The sequence below is a fragment of the Larimichthys crocea genome, chromosome XVIII (genome assembly GCF_000972845.2).
Source record: "Larimichthys crocea isolate SSNF chromosome XVIII, L_crocea_2.0, whole genome shotgun sequence".
In the NCBI taxonomy this organism is placed as follows: domain Eukaryota; kingdom Metazoa; phylum Chordata; class Actinopteri; family Sciaenidae; genus Larimichthys; species Larimichthys crocea.
In genome coordinates, this window is record NC_040028.1 from 1,937,392 (window position 1) to 1,957,869 (window position 20,478).

At 47.7% G+C, this 20,478-nt stretch overlaps 4 non-coding genes across 4 annotated transcripts; 3 read left to right on the forward strand and 1 right to left on the reverse strand.

Annotated features, from left to right (window-relative positions):
• Positions 1–12,245: 12,245 nt before the first annotated feature.
• On the forward strand, positions 12,246–12,327 carry trnas-gcu (transfer RNA serine (anticodon GCU)). Its single transcript has one exon. It is a non-coding gene; the product is annotated as a tRNA-Ser (tRNA).
• A 550-nt stretch (positions 12,328–12,877) lies between these two features.
• trnaa-agc (transfer RNA alanine (anticodon AGC)) lies at positions 12,878–12,950 on the reverse strand. The gene has a single exon. It is a non-coding gene; the product is annotated as a tRNA-Ala (tRNA).
• Positions 12,951–13,855: 905 nt separating this feature from the next.
• Positions 13,856–13,937, forward strand: trnal-aag (transfer RNA leucine (anticodon AAG)). Its single transcript has one exon. It is a non-coding gene; the product is annotated as a tRNA-Leu (tRNA).
• Positions 13,938–18,528: 4,591 nt separating this feature from the next.
• Positions 18,529–18,600, forward strand: trnam-cau (transfer RNA methionine (anticodon CAU)). Its single transcript has one exon. It is a non-coding gene; the product is annotated as a tRNA-Met (tRNA).
• Positions 18,601–20,478: the final 1,878 nt, after the last annotated feature.

The following is a 20,478-nucleotide window of genomic DNA, read 5'->3' on the forward strand; positions in this document are numbered from 1 at the left end:
CCAGGTACTCAGTGGCGAGGTCATACCACCCATCAATGTCCCAGACCTTCCGCACTGTTCTGTAATCCCTGCAGCCGTAGTCTCTGGCTTGCCGCAGGCTGGCGAACACAGGCTAGAGGAAACAGCCACATCTTCTGGGGCACCACAAAAACAACGGCACAGAAAAAAGTGGTCAGGTGAGGCGGGGGGCTGCGTGTGGATGAGAGCTGGCTGAGGAGGATACCACCAAAGCTTCAAGGGGTGACACTAGCTCTGGCTTGCCGCGTACGAGGTTCGCCTTGAACAGTGTGGGCCGTATCACTCCTGCTGGCAAGGTGGAAGCTGATCCTTCCAGTGACTGGGCAGCTCAGCTGGCGGTTGGTGAAGGAGAGCTGCTGGTGGAGGATCAGCACAGGCCTCACGAGGCACCGTGGCTGCAAGAGCTGATGAAGGAAAATTAAGCAACAGGCAGCAAACAGAATTAGGTTGAACGTGTTTTGATAGTAACCACTCAACAACTGCCACAGTGCAGAAATACTACAGAAAGAAACTGAATAAATACTCAATGTTAATAATACTAGTGTTAAAATACAATGTTATAATACTAATGTTAAATGAAATACACATGTTAAGATTAGTTATTAAGTAATATTAGAAAGAAGAACATGTAAGACATGGAAACATTAAAATTAATTCATAAGTATTAATGATGTCCACTGATATGAAACATGCACACAGACACAGTAACAACTACTATTGTAATGATTATAACAACGACTGTCCACCATCCCAGAGTCCACAGGGAGCCAAAGTGTGAATGAGGAGCATGAGTGTAATGTGAAAAAGGTGTGGAAACAAAAAGGCGTTAAAATTCCAGTGATTGATTTAGGGCACATTGGTGAGTTAAGAGTTAAGCAAAAACACAAAAAAACACCTTTGTACACTCTTTAAGGTTTGCATCCTGGTTGATGTAGTTTTATGCTGTATGGGAATAAAAATATGTTTAAAACGTAGAAAAAGAAATAAAAATAATATTTCTTAGTGTTGTCGCTACACATTCACATCTATTTGCATTTGTATCATATGCCACACCTGTTTTAGCTGTGCCTCACATTGCGCTGCAGCAGATCCATTTCCTCATCATCAATGTCAGCAGATCGTAGAGAAAGGTAAAAGTATAGGCCTACTGTTAACAACACACAGAGACAAATGTCTGCAAGATGGTGCATACTTACCAGAAGGGAAAAGCTGCCGGGGTTTTGAGGTGAGCTGCGGTACTGGAGCTGGAAAAAAGTGGACAATTTTGTATAATCTGTTAAAACGGTACACGCTATTCATGTAGATTGCTGTAGGGGAGAATTCACCACACTCCTACTCACGGAGTTTAACTGGTGATGTCAATTTTTTCACCAGCTCTGAAGGAGACAGATTTGTCCCACGAGCCAGCAGAGAGATTTCACAGTGGACTTCCATGCGCCACAGAATCCTGCTGGACGTGAGGCAGAGGCGGAGGCTGAGGATGGGAGGGTGGAGGCTGCAGGTGCACGTGCAGCAGAAGCGGAGGCTGAGGATGGGAGGGTGGAGGCTGCAGGTGCACGTGAGGCAGAAGCGGAGGCTGAGGATGGGAGGGTGGAGGCTGCAGGTGCACGTGCAGCAGAAGCGGAGGCTGAGGATGGGAGGCTGCAGGTGCACGTGTAGCAGAAGTGGAGGCTGAAGATGGGACGGTGGAGGCTGCAGGTGCACGTGAGCAGAAAGTGGAGGCTGAGATGGGACGGTGAGGCTGCAGTTGCACGTGCAGCAGAAAGTGGAGGCTGAGGATGGGAGGGTGAAGGCTGCAGGTGCAGCGTAGCAGGCAGAAGTGCGGGGGAATCTGAGGATTGAGGGTGGAGGGACTGTCAGGTGTCACGTGCAGCAGAAGCTGAGGCATGGGATGGTGAGGTGGATCGGCTGCAGGTGCACGGAGCTGCAGGAAGCGGGGCGGAGCTGATGTGGAGGGGTGTGAGAAGCTGGGGGAAGGGGGGGGGGGGGCTCAGTGCACGGCACAGAAGGAGGCTGAGGGATGGGAAGGGTGGAGTGCTGCAAGGTGCACGTGAGGCAGAACGGGAGCGTGAGGATGGGAGGTATGGAGGCTGCAGGTGTCCACGTGCACACAGAAGCGGAGGCTGGGATGGGAGGGTGGAGGCTGCAGGTGCCGTGCAGCAGAAGGGAGGGGCTGAGGATGGGAGGTGGAGGCTGGCAGGGTGCACGTTGCAGCAGAACGGAGTCTGAGGATGGGAGGTGGAGGTGGCTTGCAGTTGCCACGTTGAGCAGAAGCGGGGCTGAGGATGGGAGGGTGGAGGTGCAGGTGCACGTGCAGCCGAATGGCAGGCTTGAGGATGGGCGGGTGAGGCTGCAGGGGCACGTGAGGCCAGAAGCGGAGGCTGAGGATGGGAGGTGAGGCTGCGGATGCACGTTGCAGCAAGTCGGAGGCTGGGGGGAGGGATTGGAGGGTGGAGGGCTTGGCAGTGCAATCTCTTGATAACACGCTAGGTCTTGAAAATGGGCCATGTGGTGTTGGGCCGGCATTCAGCAGTCTTCAGGGTAATTTGATGAGGGCCTGGGCTTCTGGCTCTGTCCTCATACACTTCCTTCATGGAGCGAACAAATCTCACTCCACCATCAAACAGCCTGGTCTCCAGTGTCCTTTGGCCTTCCTCTGCATCTCTGCTTACGGCTAAATCTCCAGTTCCACCGTCATCGTCGTGATATGAGAGGTATACTCCAGGAACAGCTGTTTGTTCTCAGACAGAGGGTTGCCTGCACAGTTTCCTTGGAAATGCGTGTGCAGTAAATACACTGCATAGCCAAGGTGTTCTCCAGGAAGCCATCTAAATCTCTGGCCCTGGAACATGCCAAACTGTCCAGCTGGCAGTGAGCCAGTACCAGAAAACTGTCAGCTCGGTCTCCACCATGGCCAGTGACAAAACTTAGTGGCCTCTGCCAGCACCTGCTTTGGGTTTGGCGCCTTCCAGACTGGTGTTTGTCAGGGTTCTTTGCCTCTCCGAGGGCGCCATAGCAGTCTCGGTGAACCAGAGTGACTGGCGACGAAAAACTGGATACGAAACATTATCTGAATGAAAGAAGAAAAGACTGCTAACTCTGTTAGTCTGAAAGATTCCTATAATAAGTGGGGCCATTTAAAACTGGCCAGTAAAAGCGAAGACTGTATATCATATCGCAACAAACCCCGTGAAAATGTGACATGTGCAAGTATTTTTTTGCAAACAAAAAGATTAGAAAACTAGAAAAAATCATAAAGAAATGTTTGAGTGGGCTGACTCTGTCGCCCCCAATAGATCTTTCATCACATCATTATTGTGTGTGTGTTGTCTGTGACCAGGGGCCCAGGTGAGGTCACCAATCAGAGCAGAGCAGTAAAACCAGCTGCCAGTACTTGACTTTGGAAACCCCACAGGATAAGACACCGGCGAGAGGGAAAACCCCACTTGAAACACATAGATCGATTGTCTGTCCGAATTATATTTCCATACCCTATTGACACCGGCTTCAACTATTAGCATCGTCGAGTCTCCTCCTGAACGTCTAAATATATATTTGCTTGTGGCTAACGTTAGGAATATGAGAACTGGCAACATGGGGAGTAGATGCGGCTGGTGCGATGGTTTTTGCTAGCATGCACATAGTTAATGTACAAATATTAAAGTTCTCTTGTATCCCACATAAATAATCCGTGTAAAACGAATTTCAGTAGGGTCCGGGCGGCATTGAACGCCGAGCTATATTTACTAATATAATAAGTGGACATGTACATACGTTTCAAGTTACGAGGGGTAATACGCTAGCGTGTGGGACCGGGAAGACGGGGTGTTGTCAGATATAAAATGGTATCGCAGACCAGCGGCGGTATCAATATGATGCGGCAGCGGAGGAAAACGTGAATTGGGTCAAAAGTTAAGCCCCAGGAGCAAACGTGATTGGTCAAAAAGTAAGCCCACAGAGAGCAAACGTGATTGGTCAAAAGTAAGCCAAAGGGGTAAGTCCCAAAGTAACGGCCATAGCGCGAATTAGTGATTGTTCGATGTGGGGCCTTACTTTGGCGAAGAAGGCAAAAAGCAGGGAAGCGGTGACAAGGAACGAGAAGGTAGCGGATCGACGCCCGCATTCTCCACATGCTTTCCTTTCGTTCTCTTCTGTTGAGACGCGCGTTGGCGAAAAACAGTAAGACGGCGACCGTTGGGTCAGCACCGACTCACGTGACTATGGATCACCTTTCGATGTAAGAGGTCCATGTCAACACTTCAATAAAGCCAGCAACCTTACCTTCCTTATATTGTGGAGTCATAAACTTAGTCCTTAATCCAGTTGTGGCGGGCTTCGTGGCGGGATGCTTGGGGGAAGCTGTTCCATTGAGGACAGCTGCTCGGGCATCAAGTAACAGTAAATGGGGCTCTTTTAGTTTCAATGCTTGTCCGCACACTTGTGGGTGACTTATACATGTGGGCATTCGACCAGCTGCTGTGGTGGTCAGGCCACATCACTTACCACCATTGGTTATGCAGTCCATCGGCCATGTACCGCGAACGTCGAGTAAGGAATCGGCCAACCAATCGGTCGGGTTGAGACGGAGCTAACCAAGGTGACGGCCCGACGTGGCATCCTGACTAGCTCTCAAAATGTTGAGAGAAAGTTGAAAAGTCAAAATTATGGTGTTTTAAAGTGGAAAGGGTTCTGTACCATCGACTGAGGAGGTCAGGAACAACAGTCTCACAGCTTTATTGCTCTTGACATGCAACGCTTAAGTCGGACTGAGAGGAAGCAGCACGAGGTCATCACCTTGACGTATAGCTAACATTATCAAGTGGCGTAGGTGGGATTTAACCCACTGCCTCCCGAGAGACTGGAGCCTTAATCCAGCGCCTTGACCACTCGGACCACACTACCTGGAAACGCCACGGACACCCATTGTTTTTGAGTCTGTCAGCAAGTCAGGGCAGGCAGGACGCCAAACTGTTTTGAGTTGAGGTTTTTCCTCCGTGGTACAAGTCAAGGACTGAGCTGTAATGACACCTGGAGTTTGTTAAGTTAGTCAAGGGGACAGACACAGGAGAACCATACTGCCAAGTGCTTTTCTTAAGCAGTACAAACAGAATACATTTTACTTGACAGAGTAACATTTGACATCAACTCATGGCTTCTCAACTGCACAGACTAGCTCTTCTGAGAGTATGACAGCATCGAGACAGAGAGAGCACTGCACCTGATTTGCCGATGAAGAAAGCACTACAGATAGCAGAGAGATGGTTTCGATCCATCGACCTCTGGGTTATGGGCCCAGCACGCTTCCGCTGCGCCACTTGCTCCGCTTCTAGGTTTGGGTTGTCGCATACATGGTCTACTAATCAATAATTAATCTGTAACATTACTGGAAGCCTATGTAAACTAAAATGGAGTTGCCGAAACAAAGACAAACATTTTTAGGTCGACTGACTGAAGCCTCATTCCGGCGTTTTACACCATTTAGCCACGTTGACGCAACTTCCAGACTTTGCTCTGAGTTGGCCTTTGGTCTTCTCTAAACTATGGGAATAAAGTCAAAGTCATATCCATCCATCGCGGGCCATTATGGCAGTCGTTTAACTTCCTCCGAAATCTAGTGTGCAGGCTTTCAATCGTGGAAGAGCTTGGGGAGAGCCGTGTCATTGAAGGACAGCAGCCGGGCATCATCAAAACGAGCGTCACGGCTTTCCTTTTAGTTTGTGCCTGTCCCCAGATGCTTGTCGCCATGCAATGCAGAGTTTATAAAGGGGAATTAGCTCAAATGTTAGAGCGCTCGCTTAGCATGCGAGAGGTAGCGGATCTACCCCGCATTCTCCACGATGCTTTCCTTTCGTTCTCTTCTGTTGGAGACGCGCTTTGCGAAAAAAACAGTAAGACGGCACCGTTGGGTCACGCACACTCCACGTACTATGGGATCACCTTTCGATGTAAGAGGTCCATGTCAAACCTTCAATAAAGCCCGCAACCTTACCTTCTTATAGTGGCAGTTGTAACACCACCTAAAAGATAAGTGCACACCGGAACCAGTCATCTAGATTCGTAGGGAGGGGTAATGAATTGAATTGGACACCACTATGAGTAACCAGGACACAAAGTAAGTTGTTAAACAAATTATGGTATTTACATAACTCTGTAACATTTCAACACAGTCGACCGGCCTTTTACAATAAAATGTCTTTTAAGTTTGGTGCACAAAAAAAGAAAATGAAAGTATTCCTCCACAAATTAAGAGTTTAGTTCAGTTCAATCCGTCCTGAAATCCTGTTCCACAACCCTACCGCGCTGATAAGCGGGTAGTTGCTAGCTCATAGGTTCCTCAATCCAGGTACTCAACACGGGTGGCTCGCCATCCCCCTCGTCCGGGGGGAATCAAATCCAATCCGGATCCAGAATCCGGTGTCCAAAAACCTAGCCTGTGATAGCATAACATGGCTTATAAAACATAGGCAAACCTATTTTCTACTTTCTTAACACGTTACAGCTCTAACTTTATCAGAATCAATTTTATACAAGCCTTCAGTATTTAACCCATGGAATTTAGGATAATGGTTGTACTGCCGTTAACATATGACAATGTCAACTTCACTTTACATTTTACAACCCACTTATTTAATGGCCATAAGCAATGTAAAATAATGAAATTTTATTATTATGAAACCACTTACAATTTAACATGAAACGCTCACACTGAGAGAAGTCTCAATCCCCAGATGTTACTATCCACCACACTTTAGCAACATTGTGAGTGTCGAATTGCACCACTTTTCAGACGCTAGCAGTGTAGGATATGGTGCATGTTCTTACATTCGATACAAAAATGACCACAACAAGGTCCACTGCAGCCTCATCACGGCTAAGGCTAGGGTTGCCCCTCAAAGGTCACCAGCATCCCTCGTTTGGAACTCTCAGCTACCATGCTTGCATCCAGACTGAGCGTCTTGCTAAAATCAGAACTAAACATGAAAATGAATGATGAATTCTTCTGGACAGATTCTAAAGTCACTTTAGCATACATCAACAATGAGGCACGCAGGTTCCATGTGTTTGTTGCAAATCTTGTCCAGTCAATAAGAGAGAATACTAACCCAAGCCAATGGCATTATGTTGACACTGCAAAAAACCCAGCCGATCATGCCTCTAGGGGGCTTAGGGCATCTCAGATTCAATCCTCTAACTGGCTGTCTGGACCTGAGTTCCTGTGGAAAGGAGAGTTGCACCTTGAACCCTGTGCATCCAACAACCTCCTGGTCGGTGACCCAGAGGTGAAGGCCATACAAGTGTTTACATCAAGCACAAGCAAGTGCACAGACAAATATTGTATCTTTGTAACGTGGGTTTGTATTATTATGTATGCAATACTTTGATTGAATGAACGCTTGTTTTAATATTGATGCAAAATTATGTTTGTACTGTGAAGACTGTATGGTGACTTGTTTTTATGTTTGTATACCCTGACACACAGTTTTCACGGTGCTATGGTGAATCTGATTCTGCTGAAACTAAAATAAAGAACACCTTAAGCATCAGTCGAGACTCTCTTTTGGGATCCAAGGGCTGCTACAAACTATTATAATATATAATATAATACTCCCAAGTCATCACCTTTTGTGTCCATGTTTATTTATATCATATGTGTCTTTCAAATATGGTGATCATTAAACATATTTTAGTAATACTAGCCCGTACCCATGTTGATTAGATACACATGTGCGTTTCAGGTGTCAAAATTACATTCTATTACCAGACGTCCAGATGAGGTTTAAATGTGGACGTCATATTAACGTCAAAAAGAGGTCCAATAATGACGTCTAAATCTTGGATCTATTTTGCATGTTCTGATGACGTCTAGATGTGGTCCTTAACAGACGTCCAGATGAGGTACAAATGTGGACGTCATATTAACATCTAAAACAGGTCCAATAATGACGTCTAAATCTTGGATCTATTTTGCATGTTCTGATGACGTCTAGATGTGGTCCTTAACAGACGTCCAGATGAGGTACAAATGTGGACGTTATTTTTACGTCTAAAACAGGTCCAATAATAACGTCTAAATCTTGGATCTATTTTGCATGTTCTGATGACGTCTAGATGTGATCCTTAACAGACATCCAGATGAGGTTCAAATGTGGACGTCATATTAACGTCTAAAACAGGTCCAATAGTGACGTCTAAATCTTGGATCTATTTTGTACATCAAATTAACGTCTAGATGTGGTCTTCAGATGACGTCCAAATTCGTAACGTCGCTATGACGTCTAAAAAAGGTCCAATATAGACGTCAAATATCTGACCTATTTTGCACGTCGTACCGACGTTTAGGTGTGGTCTCCGACGGACCGACCCAATACTGACATGATCTGCACGTTTCTCCGACGTCCGATGTTTGGTGGGTTTCTAGCGTGGTTTCCCTCTCAGCGGTGTCAAATGTCACAGGAGCGGCAGTGGTTTATTGCTCTGCTCTGATTGGTGACCTCCACCTGGCCCCTGTCACAGACACACACACACACAATAAATAATGTAATAAAAGATGTATGGGGGCGATAGGGTCAAGCACACTCAAAATTTCTTTAGGATTTTTTCTAGTTGCCAATCTTGTTTGTTTGCAAAAAATACTGCAATGTCACATTTTCAGGGTTGTGCCGAATGATATACAGTTTTGTACTGACCAGTTTTATAGTCACTTATTATAGGAATCTATCATGAAGGCAAAAGGTCGACAACTGGAACGCCTCCACAGGAAAACGGGTCTCACTATTCACAAGGAAATGTACAAAAACCACATGTCACTCTACAAGGACTCCATCACCAGCACCAAAACACACTACTACTCTGGAATAATCACCGCCAATCAAGGAAACTCCAAAACACTCTTCTCCCTCCTCAACAACATCACCCAACCCCAAGACTCTCTCCCCTCTCACTGCTACACAACCACCTTCTGCAACTCCATCATGTCATTTTTCACTGAAAAGATCAAAAATATCCACCAGCAGCTTGGATCAATCCCTCACCTCAACATCTCAACTGACTGGCACCCACCCACACACCCATTCCCCACCTTTCATCTCCCCTCCCTCTCTGAGATCGCAGAACTCATCAAGCAATCCAAACCATCCACCTGCCAACTGGACCCCCTCCCTACACAACTTGTAAAAGCCTGCTCCCCCTCCCTGGTCCCCCTCATTTCTGCCATCATTCACTCATCTCTCACCACTGGAACTGTTCCAACATCCCTCAAAACAGCTACCATTACCCCAATTCTAAAAAAAACCTGGTGTCGACCCCTCCGATTTCAACAACTTCCGCCCCATATCTAATCTACCTTTCATTTCAAAAATCCTAAAAAAAACAATCGCCACCCAACTCCATTCACACCTATCCCGCAATAACCTGTATGAACAGTTCCAGTCTGGTTTCCGCCCACTCCACAGCACAGAAACTGCACTTCTCAAAATCACCAATGACCTTCTCATGGCAGCTGATTCTGGACTCCTCACCATCCTCATCCTCCTCGACCTGTCAGCAGCTTTTGATACCATCTGTCACACCACCCTCCTCCACCGACTATCCACCATCGGCATCACCCACACCACTCTTACCTGGTTCACATCATATCTCTCGGGCCGCACTCAATTCATTCAAATTAAGTCCCTCAAATCCACCCCCTCCCCTGTTACCTCTGGTGTGCCCCAGGGCTCTGTCCTGGGGCCTCTACTTTTCATCATCTACCTCCTTCCCATTGGCAATATCTTCCGCAAATATAACATCCATTTCCACTGTTATGCCGATGACACCCAGCTCTATCTCACCACCAAACCCTCCTCCTCTCTCCCACCCACCTCCCTTACTGACTGCATCACCGAAATAAAAAACTGGTTCACCCAAAACTTCATGAAACTAAACAGCAATAAAACCGAGGTTCTCCTCATTGGTACCAAATCGACCATATCCAAAACTGACAGCTTATCATTCACAATTGACAACTCCACTGTTTCACCCTCCCCCCAAGTTAAGAGCCTGGGTGTCATCATGGACAGCACACTATCGTTCCAATCACACATCAATAACATTACCAGGACTGCATACTTCCATCTACGAAACATTAATCGACTCCGCCCCTCACTCACCCCCCACACTGCCGCCATCCTTGTTCACAGTCTCGTCACTTCCCGCCTAGATTACTGTAACTCTCTCCTCTTCGGCCTCCCTCAAAAAACCCTCCATAAACTTCAACTGGTCCAGAATTCAGCTGCCCGCATCATAACCCGGACCCCCTCCATCCACCACATCACTCCTGTCCTCCAACAGCTCCACTGGCTCCCGGTTCAGTGGCGCATACAATTCAAAGTTCTACTTCTTACATTTAAGGCCATCCACAACCTCGCCCCTCCGTATCTGTCAGATCTCATTCACATTCAAACACCCTCCCGTGCCCTCAGATCCTCTTCATCCATACACCTGTCTGTTCCCTCCGCCCGCCTCACCACCATGGGGAGCAGAGCATTCAGCCGCTCTGCTCCCCGACTCTGGAACTCATTACCACCCACACTCAGAAACACGGACTCTTTCACCCTCTTCAAATCCCAACTTAAAACATACCTGTTTACAACCGCCTATCCACCATGACATCATCCCTGCATGCACATTTTCTCCTTTCTTTTTTTTTTTCTTTCTTTTGTTTTTTATTGATTTTTGGTTTATTGATGTTGTTTTTCTGTGTTTTAAATGTTTTATGCTGTTTTTAAATGTGATGTGTACGGTGACCTTGAGTGTCCCCTTTTCCACTCTTTTATAACACCCAATTTGACGTTTCACTTTTCTCTAAATTTGAGAGCTAGTCAGGATGCCACGTCGGGCCGTCACCTGGTTTGGCTCCGTCTCACCGACGAGTGGCCCGAGAGTGGTTAAGGCGGATGGACTGTAATCCATTGTGCTCTGCACGCGTAGGGTTCGAATCCCATCCCGTCGCTGATGAGTTAGCTTTAAGCTCAAGGTTCTTACTTGTCCTATCGGCCCCTCGTTGCAAGGAAACCTCCCCTCCCCAATGGAAGCGCACCGCACTCTTAAGCAGAGGAATAACGTAGGGTGAAGCGGTTGGATGACATGTGAGGGTGCAGGGAACTCAAGGTGCCCCCTTGTGTTGTATTATGTGGCCTACCACCACAGCCAGCTGGTCGACGCCCACATCACATGTATAGTCTACCACAAGTTGTTGCTGGGACAGCATGTGACCTAAAGGAAGCCCCAATTATGTTACTTTGATGCCCCGCGAGCAGCTGTTCCTCCAATGGAACAGTTCTCCCCAAAGCATCCGCCCGAAGCCGCACAACTGGATTAAGGACTAAGTTTAATGACTGCCACTATAAAAAGGTAAGGTTGTTACAGATGTTACAGATGTTACAGATTAATTATTGATTAGTAGACCATGTATGCGACAACCCAAACCTAGAGAGCGTGAGCAGAGTGGGCCAGCGGAAGCGTCTGGGCCCATAACCCAGAGTCGATGGATCGAAACCATCTCTGCTATCTGTAATGCTCTTCATCGGCAAATCAAGGTGCATGCTCTCTCTGTCTCGATGCTGTCATACTCTCAGAAGAGCATAGTCTGTGCAGTGAGTCTTTGGTCGCGCGTGTAGAAGCCATGAGTTGATGTCAAATGTTGCTCTTTCTTGACGTAAAATGTATTCTGTTTGTACTGCTTAAGAAAAGCACTTGGCAGTATGGTTCTCCTGTGTCTGTCCCCCTTAACTTAACAAATACTCCAGGTGTCATTACAGCTCAGTCCTTGACTTGTAAACCACGGAGGAAAACCTCAACTCAAAACAGTGTGGCGTCCTGCCTACCTGACTTGCTGACAGACTGCAAAAACAAGGGATGTCCGTGCGTTTTCAGGTATGTGGCCGATGGTCTAAGGCGCTGGATTAGGCTCCAGTCTCTCAGGAGGCTGGGTTCAAATCCACCACTGCCACTTGATAATGTTAGCTATACGTCAATGTGATGACCTCGTGTGCTCCTCTCAGTCCGACTTAAGCGTTGCATGTCAAGAGCAAATAAAGCTGTGAGACTGTTGTCTGACTGCCTCAGTCAGATGGGCAGAACCTTTTCCACTTTATAACACCATAATTTGACGTTTCACTTTTCTCTCAAATTTTGAGAGCTAGTCAGGATGCCACGTCGGGCCGTCACCTTGGTAGCTCCGTCTCACCGACGAGGTGGCCGAGTGGTTAAGGCGATGGACTGCTAATCCATTGTGCTCTGCACGCGTGGGTTCGAATCCCATCCTCGTCGCTGATGAGTTAGCTTTAAGCTGCAATGGTCTTACTTGTCCTATCGGACCCTCGTGCAAGGAAACATCCCCTCCCCAATGGAAGCGCATCACGCCAATCTTAAGCAGAGGAACAACCGTGGGTGAAGAGGTTGGATGACATGTGGAGGGTTGCAGGAAATCAAGGTGCCCGCTTGTGTTGTATTATGTGGCCTACCACCACAGCAGCTGGTCGAAGCCCACATGTATAGTCTACCACAAGGTGTTGCTGGACAAGCATGAACTAAAAGGAAGCCCCATTACTGTTACTTTGATGCCCGAGCAGCTGTTCCTCCAATGGAACAGCTTCTCCCCAAGCATCCCGCCACGAAGCCCGCACAACTGGATTAAGGACTAAGTTTAATGACTGCCACTATAAGAAGGTAAGGTTGCTGGCTTTATTGAAGGTTTTGACATGGACCTCTTACATCGAAAGGTGATCCATAGTACGTGGAGTGTGCTGACCCAACGGTGCCGTCTTACTGTTTTTCGCAAAGCGCGTCTCCAACAGAAGAGAACGAAAGGAAAGCATCGTGGAGAATGCGGGCGTCGATCCCGCTACCTCTCGCATGCTAAGCGAGCGCTCTACCATTTGAGCTAATTCCCCTGTACTAAACTCTGCATTGCATGGCGACAGCAGCTTGTGGGGACAGGCACAAACTAAAAGGAAAGCCAGTGCCGCTCGTTTTGATGATGCCCCGGCTGCTGTCCTTCAATGACACGGCTTCTCCCCAAGCTTCTCACGATTGAAAGCCTGCACAACTAGATTTCGGAGGAAGTTAAACGACTGCCATTAATGGCCCTCGATGGATGGATATGACCTTTGACTTTATTCCCATAGTTTAGAGAAGACCAAAGGCCAACTCAGAGCAAAGTCTGGAAGTTGCGTCAACGTGGCTAAATGGTGTAAAACGCCGGAATGAGGCTTCAGTCAGTCGACCTTAAAAAATGTTGTCTTTGTTTCTGCAACTCCATTTTAGTTATCATAGGCTCCCAGTAATGTTACAGATTAATCATTGATTAGTAGACCATGTATGCGACAACCCAAACCTAGAGAGCGTGAGCAGAGTGGGCACGGACGCTGCTGGGCCCATAACCCAGAGGTCGTGATCAAACCATCCTCTGCTATCTGTAAGTGCTCTTCATCGGCAAATCAAGGTGCAGTGCTCTCTCTGTCTCGATGCTGTCATACTCTCAGAAGAGCTAGTCTGTGCAGTTGAGTCTTTGGTGCCGCTGTAGAAGCCATGAGTTGATGTCAAATGTTGCTCTTTCTTGACGTAACTCTGTCAAGTAAAATGTATTCTGTTTGTACTGCTTAAGAAAAGCACTTGGCAGTATGGTTCTCCTGTGTCTGTCCCCCTTGACTTAACTTAACAAATACTCCAGGTGTCATTACAGCTCAGTCCTTGACTTGTAAACCACGGAGGAAAACCTCAACTCAAAACAGTTTGGCGTCCTGCCTACCTGACTTGCTGACAGACTGCAAAAACAAGGGATGTCCGTGCGTTTTCAGGTAGTGTGGCCGAGTGGTCTAAGGCGCTGGATTAAGGCTCCAGTCTCTCAGGAGGCGTGGGTTCAAATCCCACCACTGCCACTTGATAATGTTAGCTATACGTCAATGTGATGACCTCGTGTGCTCCTCTCAGTCCGACTTAAGCGTTGCATGTCAAGAGCAAATAAAGCTGTGAGACTGTTGTCTGACTGCCTCAGTCAGATGGGCAGAACCTTTTCCATTTATACACCCTAATTTGACGTTTCACTTTTCTCTCAAATTTTGAGAGCTCGTCAGGATGCCCCGTCGGGCCGTCACCTTGGTACTCCGTCTCACCGACGAGGTGGCCGAGTGGTTAGGCGATGGACTGCTAATCCATTGTGCTCTGCACGCTGGGTTGAATCCCATCCTCGTCCTGATGAGTTAGCTTTAAGCTGCAATGGTCTTACTTGTCCTATCGGCCCTCGTGCAAGGAAACATCCCCTCCCCAATGGAAGCGCATCACGCCAATCTTAAGCAGAGGAACAACCGTAGGGTGAAGAGGTTGGATGACATGTGGAGGGTTGCAGGAAATCACGGTGCCCGCTTGTGTTGTATTATGTGGCCTACCACCACAGCAGCTGGTCGAACCCACATGTATAGTCTACCACAAGGTGTTGCTGGACAAGCATGAACTAAAAGGAAGCCCATTACTGTTACTTTGATGCCCGAGCAGCTGTTCCTCCAATGGAACAGCTTCTCCCCAAGCATCCCGCCACGAAGCCCGCACAACCGGATTAAGGACTAAGTTTAATGACTGCCACTATAAGAAGGTAAGGTTGCTGGCTTTATTGAAGGTTTTGACATGGACCTCTTACATCGAAAGGTGATCCATAGTACGTGGAGTGTGCTGACCCAACGGTGCCGTCTTACTGTTTTTCGCAAAGCGCGTCTCCAACAGAGAGAAACAGGAAAGCATCGTGGAGAATGCGGGCGTCGATCCCGCTACCTCTCGCATGCTAGCGCGCGCTCTACCATTGAGCTAATTCCCCTGTACTAACTCTGCATTGCATGGCGACAAGCATGTGGGACAAGCCAAACTAAAAGGAAAGCCGTGCCGCTCGTTTGATGATGCCCGGCTGCTGTCCTTCAATGACGGCTTTCCCCCAGCTTCTCACATTGAAAGCCTGCACAACTAGATTTCAAGGTAGGAAGTTAAACGACTGCATTAATGGCCCTCGATGGATGGATATGACCTTTGACTTTATTCCCATAGTTTAGAGAAGACCAAAGGCCAACTCAGAGCAAAGTCTGGAAGTTGCGTCAAGTGTGCTAAATGGTGTAAAACGCCGGAATGAGGCTTCAGTCAGTCGACCTTAAAAATGTTGTCTGTGTTTCTGCCAACTCCATTTTAGTTATCATAGGTCCCAGTAATGTTAAGCTTAATTATTGATTAGTAGACCATGTATGCGACAACCCAAACTACGAGAGCGTGAGCAGATGTGCAGGCGAGCGAAGCGTGCTGGCCCATAACCCGAGGGTCGTGGATCGAAAACCATCCTCTGCCTATCTGTAAGTGGTCTTCATCGGCAAATCAAGGTGCAGTTGCTCCTCTGTTCGATGCTGTCATACTCTCTAGAAGAGCTAGTTGTGCATTGATCTTGGTGCCCTTGTATTAAGCATGAGTTTGATGTCCAAATGTTGCTCTTTCTTGGATCTTCGTAAAATGTATTTGTTTTGTACTGCTAAGAAAAGCACTTGCAGTAGGTTTTCCTGTGTCTGTCCCCTTGACTTAACTTAACAAATACTCCAGGTGTCATTCGCTCAGTCCTTGACTGTTAAACCACGGAGGAAAACTCAACTCAAAACAGTGGGGGTCCTGCCTACCTGACTTCTGACAGACTGCAAAACAGGAGTCCGTGCGTTTTCAGGTCGTGTGGCCGAGTGGTCTAGCGCTGGATTAAGGCTCCAGTCTCTCAGGAGCGTGGGTAAATCCACACGCCACTTGATAAGTTAGCTATACGTCAATGTGAGACCTCGGTGCTCCTCTCAGTCCGACTTAAGCGTTGCATGTCAGAGCAAATAAAGCTGTGAGACTGTTGTCTGACTGCCTCCAGTCAGATGGGCAGACCTTTTCCACTTTATACACATAATTTGACGTTTCACTTTTTCTCAAATTTTGAGAGCTAGTCAGGATGCCACGTCGGGCCGTCACCTGGTTAGCTCCGTCTCACCGACGAGGTGGCCGAGTGGTTTATTAAGGCGATGGACTGCTAATCCATTGTGCTCTGCCCGCGTGGGTTCGCAATCCCATCCTCGTCGCTGATGAGTTAGCTTTAAGCTGCAATGTCTTACTTGTCCTATCTGGACCCTCGTGCAGGAAACATCCCCTCCCCAATGGAAGCGTCATCACGCCATCTTAAGCGAGGAACACCGTAGGGTGAAGGGGTTGGATGACATGTGGAGGGTTGCAGAAATCAGGTGCCCCGCTTGTGTTGTATTATGTGGCCCTACCACCACAGCAGCTGGTCGAAGCCCACATGTAATAGTCTCCACAAGGTGTTGCTGCGGACAGCAATGAACTAAAAGGAAGCCCCATTTCTGTTACTTTGATGCCCAGCAAGCTGTTTTCCAATGGAAACAGCTTCCTCCCCAAGCACCCGCCACGAAGCCCGCCACAACGGATAAGGACTCAAGTTTTACTACTGCCACTATAAAAGGTAAGGTTTTAGGCTGTTACGACGATTACTTATGATTAGGTAGCATGTATGCGGACAACCCAACTCGAGAGGGAGCAGAGTGGAGCCTGGAAGGTGTGCTGCCCTAACCAGAGGTCGATGATTCGCAACATGCTTGCATCTGTAAGTCCTCTTCATCGGAAATCAGGTGCATGTCTCTCTGTCTCGATGCGTTCTACTTCAGAAGAGCTAGTTCTGGCAGTAGTTGACGTCTTTTGCTGTGCCCGCTTGTAGAGCCATGAGTGATGCTCAAATGTTCTCTTTCTGACCGTAACAAATCTGTTCAAGTCAATATTATTCTGTTTGTACTGCTTAAGGAAAAAGCACTTGGCAATATGGTTCTCCTGTGTCTGTCCCCCTTAATTAACAATATCAGGTTGTCATTCAGCTCATTCCTTGACTTGTGTAAACCAGGAGGACACCTCAACTCAACACAGTGTGGCGTCCTTTCCTACCTACTTGTGACAGGACTGCAAAAATCAAGGGGATGTCGTGCGTTTTCAGGTTAGTGTGGCCGAAGTACGTCTATAAGTCGCTGGATTAATGCTCCCGTCTCTCAGGAGGCGTGGGTTCAAAGTCCACCACTGCCACTTGATACTGTTTAGCTATACGTCAATGTGATGACCTCGTGTGCTCCTCTCAGTCCGACTTAGCGTTGCATGTCAAGGCAAATAAAGCTGTGAGACTGTTGTTTCTACTGCCTCCGTCAGATGGGCAGAACCTTTCCACTTTATAACACCATAATTTGACGTTTCACTTTTCTCTCAAATTTTGAGAGCTCGTCAGATTGCCACGTCGGGCCTCACCTTGGTAGCTCCGTCTTACCGACGAGTTGCCGAGTTGTTAGGCGATGGACTGCTTAATCCATTGTGCTCTGCACGCGGGTTCGAATTCCATCCTCGTCGCTGATGAGTTAGCTTTAAGCTGCCAATGGTCTTACTTTTCTATCGGACCCTCGTGCAAGGAAACATCCCCTCCCCAATGGAACAGCATACGCCCATCTTACGCAGAGGAACAACCGTAGGTTTGAAGAGGTTGGATTACATTGTGGAGGGTTGCAGGAAATCAAGGTGCCCGCTTGTGTTGTATTGTGGTCCCTACCACCACAGCAGCTGGTCGAAGCCCACATGTATAGTCTACCACCAGGTGTTTGTGGACAACATGTGACTAAAAGGAAGCCCATCATACTGTACTTTTATGCCCGACGCAGCTGTTCCTCCAATGGAACAGCTTCTCCCCAAGCATCCCGCCACGAAGCCCGCACAACTGGATTAAGGACTAAGTTTAATGACTGCCACTATAAGAAGGTAAGGTTGCTGGCTTTATTGAAGGTTTTGACATGGACCTCTTACATCGAAAGGTGATCCATAGTACGTGGAGTGTGCTGACCAAGGTTGCCGTCTTACTGTTTTTCGCAAAGCGCCTCTCCAACAGAAAGAGAACGAAGGAAAGCATCGTGGATGAGATGCGGGCGTGACTCCCGCTACCTCTCGATGGCTAAGCGAGCGCTCTACCATTTGAGCTAATCCCTGTACTAACTCTGCATTGCATGGCGAACAAGCATTGTGGGACAGCACAACTAAAAGGAAGCCAGTGCCGCTCGTTTTGATGATGCCCCGGCTGCTGTCCTTCAATGACACGGCTTCTCCCCAAGCTTCTCACGATTGAAGCCCCTGCACAATCGATTTCGGTGGACGAAGTTAAACGACTGCCATTAATGGCCCTCGATGGATGGATATGACCTTTGACTTTTATCCCCTAGTTTAGAGAAGACCAAAGGCCAACTCAGAGCAAAGTCTGAAGTTGCGTCAACTGGCTAAATGGTGTAAAACGCCGGAATGAGGCTTCAGTCAGTCACCTTAAAAAATGTTGTCTTTGTTCTGCAACTCCATTTTTTTATTTATAGGCTCCCAGTAATGTTACAGATTAATCTTGTAGTAGACCATGTATGCGACAACCCAAACCTAGAGAGCGTGAGCAGAGTGGCGCAGCGGAAGCGTGCTGGGCCCATAACCCAGAGGTCGATGGATCGAAACCATCCTCTGCTATCTGTAAGTGCTCTTCATCGGCAAATCAAGGTGCAGTGCTCTCTCTGTCTCGATGCTGTCATACTCTCAGAAGAGCTAGTCTGTGCAGTTGAGTCTTTGGTGCCGCTGTAGAAGCCATGGTTATGAGTTGATGTCAAATGTTAATTTGTCAAGTAAAATGTATTCTGTTTGTACTGCTTAAGAAAAGCACTTGGCAGTATGGTTCTCCTGTGTCTGTCCCCCTTGACTTAACTTAACAAATACTCCAGGTGTCATTACAGCTCATCCTTGACTTGTAAACCACGGAGGAAACCTCAACTCAAAACAGTTTGGCGTCCTGCCTACCTGACTTGCTGACAGACTGCAAAAACAAGGGATGTCCTGCGTTTCAGGTAGTGTGGCCGAGTTGTCTAAGGCGCTGGATTAAGGCTCAGTCTCTCAGGGGCGTGGTTCAAATCCCACCACTGCCACTTGATAATGTTAGCTATACGTTCAATGTGATGACCTCGTGTGCTCCTCTCCAGTCCGACTTAAGCGTTGCATGTCAAGAGCAAATAAAGCTGTGCAGACTGTTGTCCTGACTGCTCCCGTCAGATTGGGCCGCAACCTTTGTTGACCGACTTTTAAGGCGATGGACTGCTAATCCATGTTCTGCACGCGTGGGTTCGAATTCCCATCCTCGTCGCTGATGAGTTAGCTTTAAGCTGCCAATGGTCTTACTTGTCCTATCGGACCCTCGTGCAGGAAACATCCCCTCCCCAATGGAAGCGCATCACGCCAATCTTAAGCAGAGGAACAACCGTAGGGTGAAGAGGTTGGATGACATGTGGAGGGTTGCAGGAAATCAAGGTGCCCGCTTGTGTTGTATTATGTGGCCTACCACCACAGCAGCTGGTCGAAGCCCACATGTATAGTCTACCACAAGGTGTTGCTGGACAAGCATGAACTAAAAGGAAAGCCCCATTACTGTTACTTGATGCCCGAGCAGCTGTTCCTCCAATGGAACAGCTCCCCAAGCATCCCGCCACGAAGCCGCCACAACTGGATTAAGGACTAAGTTTAATGACTCCACTATAAGAAGGTAGGTTGCTGGCTTTATTGAAGGTTTTGACATGACCTCTTACATCGAAAGGTGATCCATAGTACGTGGAGTGTGCTGACCCAACGGTGCCGTCTTACTGTTTTTCGCAAAGCGCGTCTCCAACAGAAGAGAACGAAAGGAAAGCATCGTGGAGAATGCGGGCGTCGATCCCGCTACCTCTCGCTTGCGCTTCCTGCATCTTGCCTTCTTCGCCAAAGTAAGCCCACATCGACCAATCACGTTCGTCCTCTGGGCTTACTTTGGGCTTACTTTGGGCTTACTTTTGACCAATCACGTTTGCTCTCTGTGGGCTTACTTTTGACCAATCACGTTTGCTCTCTGTGGGCTTACTTTTGACCAATCACGTTTCCCTCCATTTTCCCTCTGACAACCCGTCTTGGTAAGTAGCGTATTACTCTGTAACTGAACGTATGTACATGTCCATATATATATACATATAGCTGGCTTTAATGCCGCGACAAGAAGTTTTACCACGATTTTATGTGGTGTATACCAATGAACTTAATATGTACAATTAACGATGATGCGCTAGCAACACCATCGCACCAGCCGCATCTACTCCCATGTTCAGGTTCAATTTCCTAACGTTAGCCACAAAGAAATATATATATTTAGACGTTCAGGAGGAGCTCGAGATGCTAAAAGTGAAGCCGGTTCAAATGATTGGAAATATAATTTTGGCCAGAAATCGAAGTTTTCAAGTGGGGTTTCCCTCTCAGCGGTGTCAAATGTCACAGCAGCGGCAGCGGTTTATTGCTCTGCTCTGATTGGTGACCTCCACCTGGCCCCTGTCACAG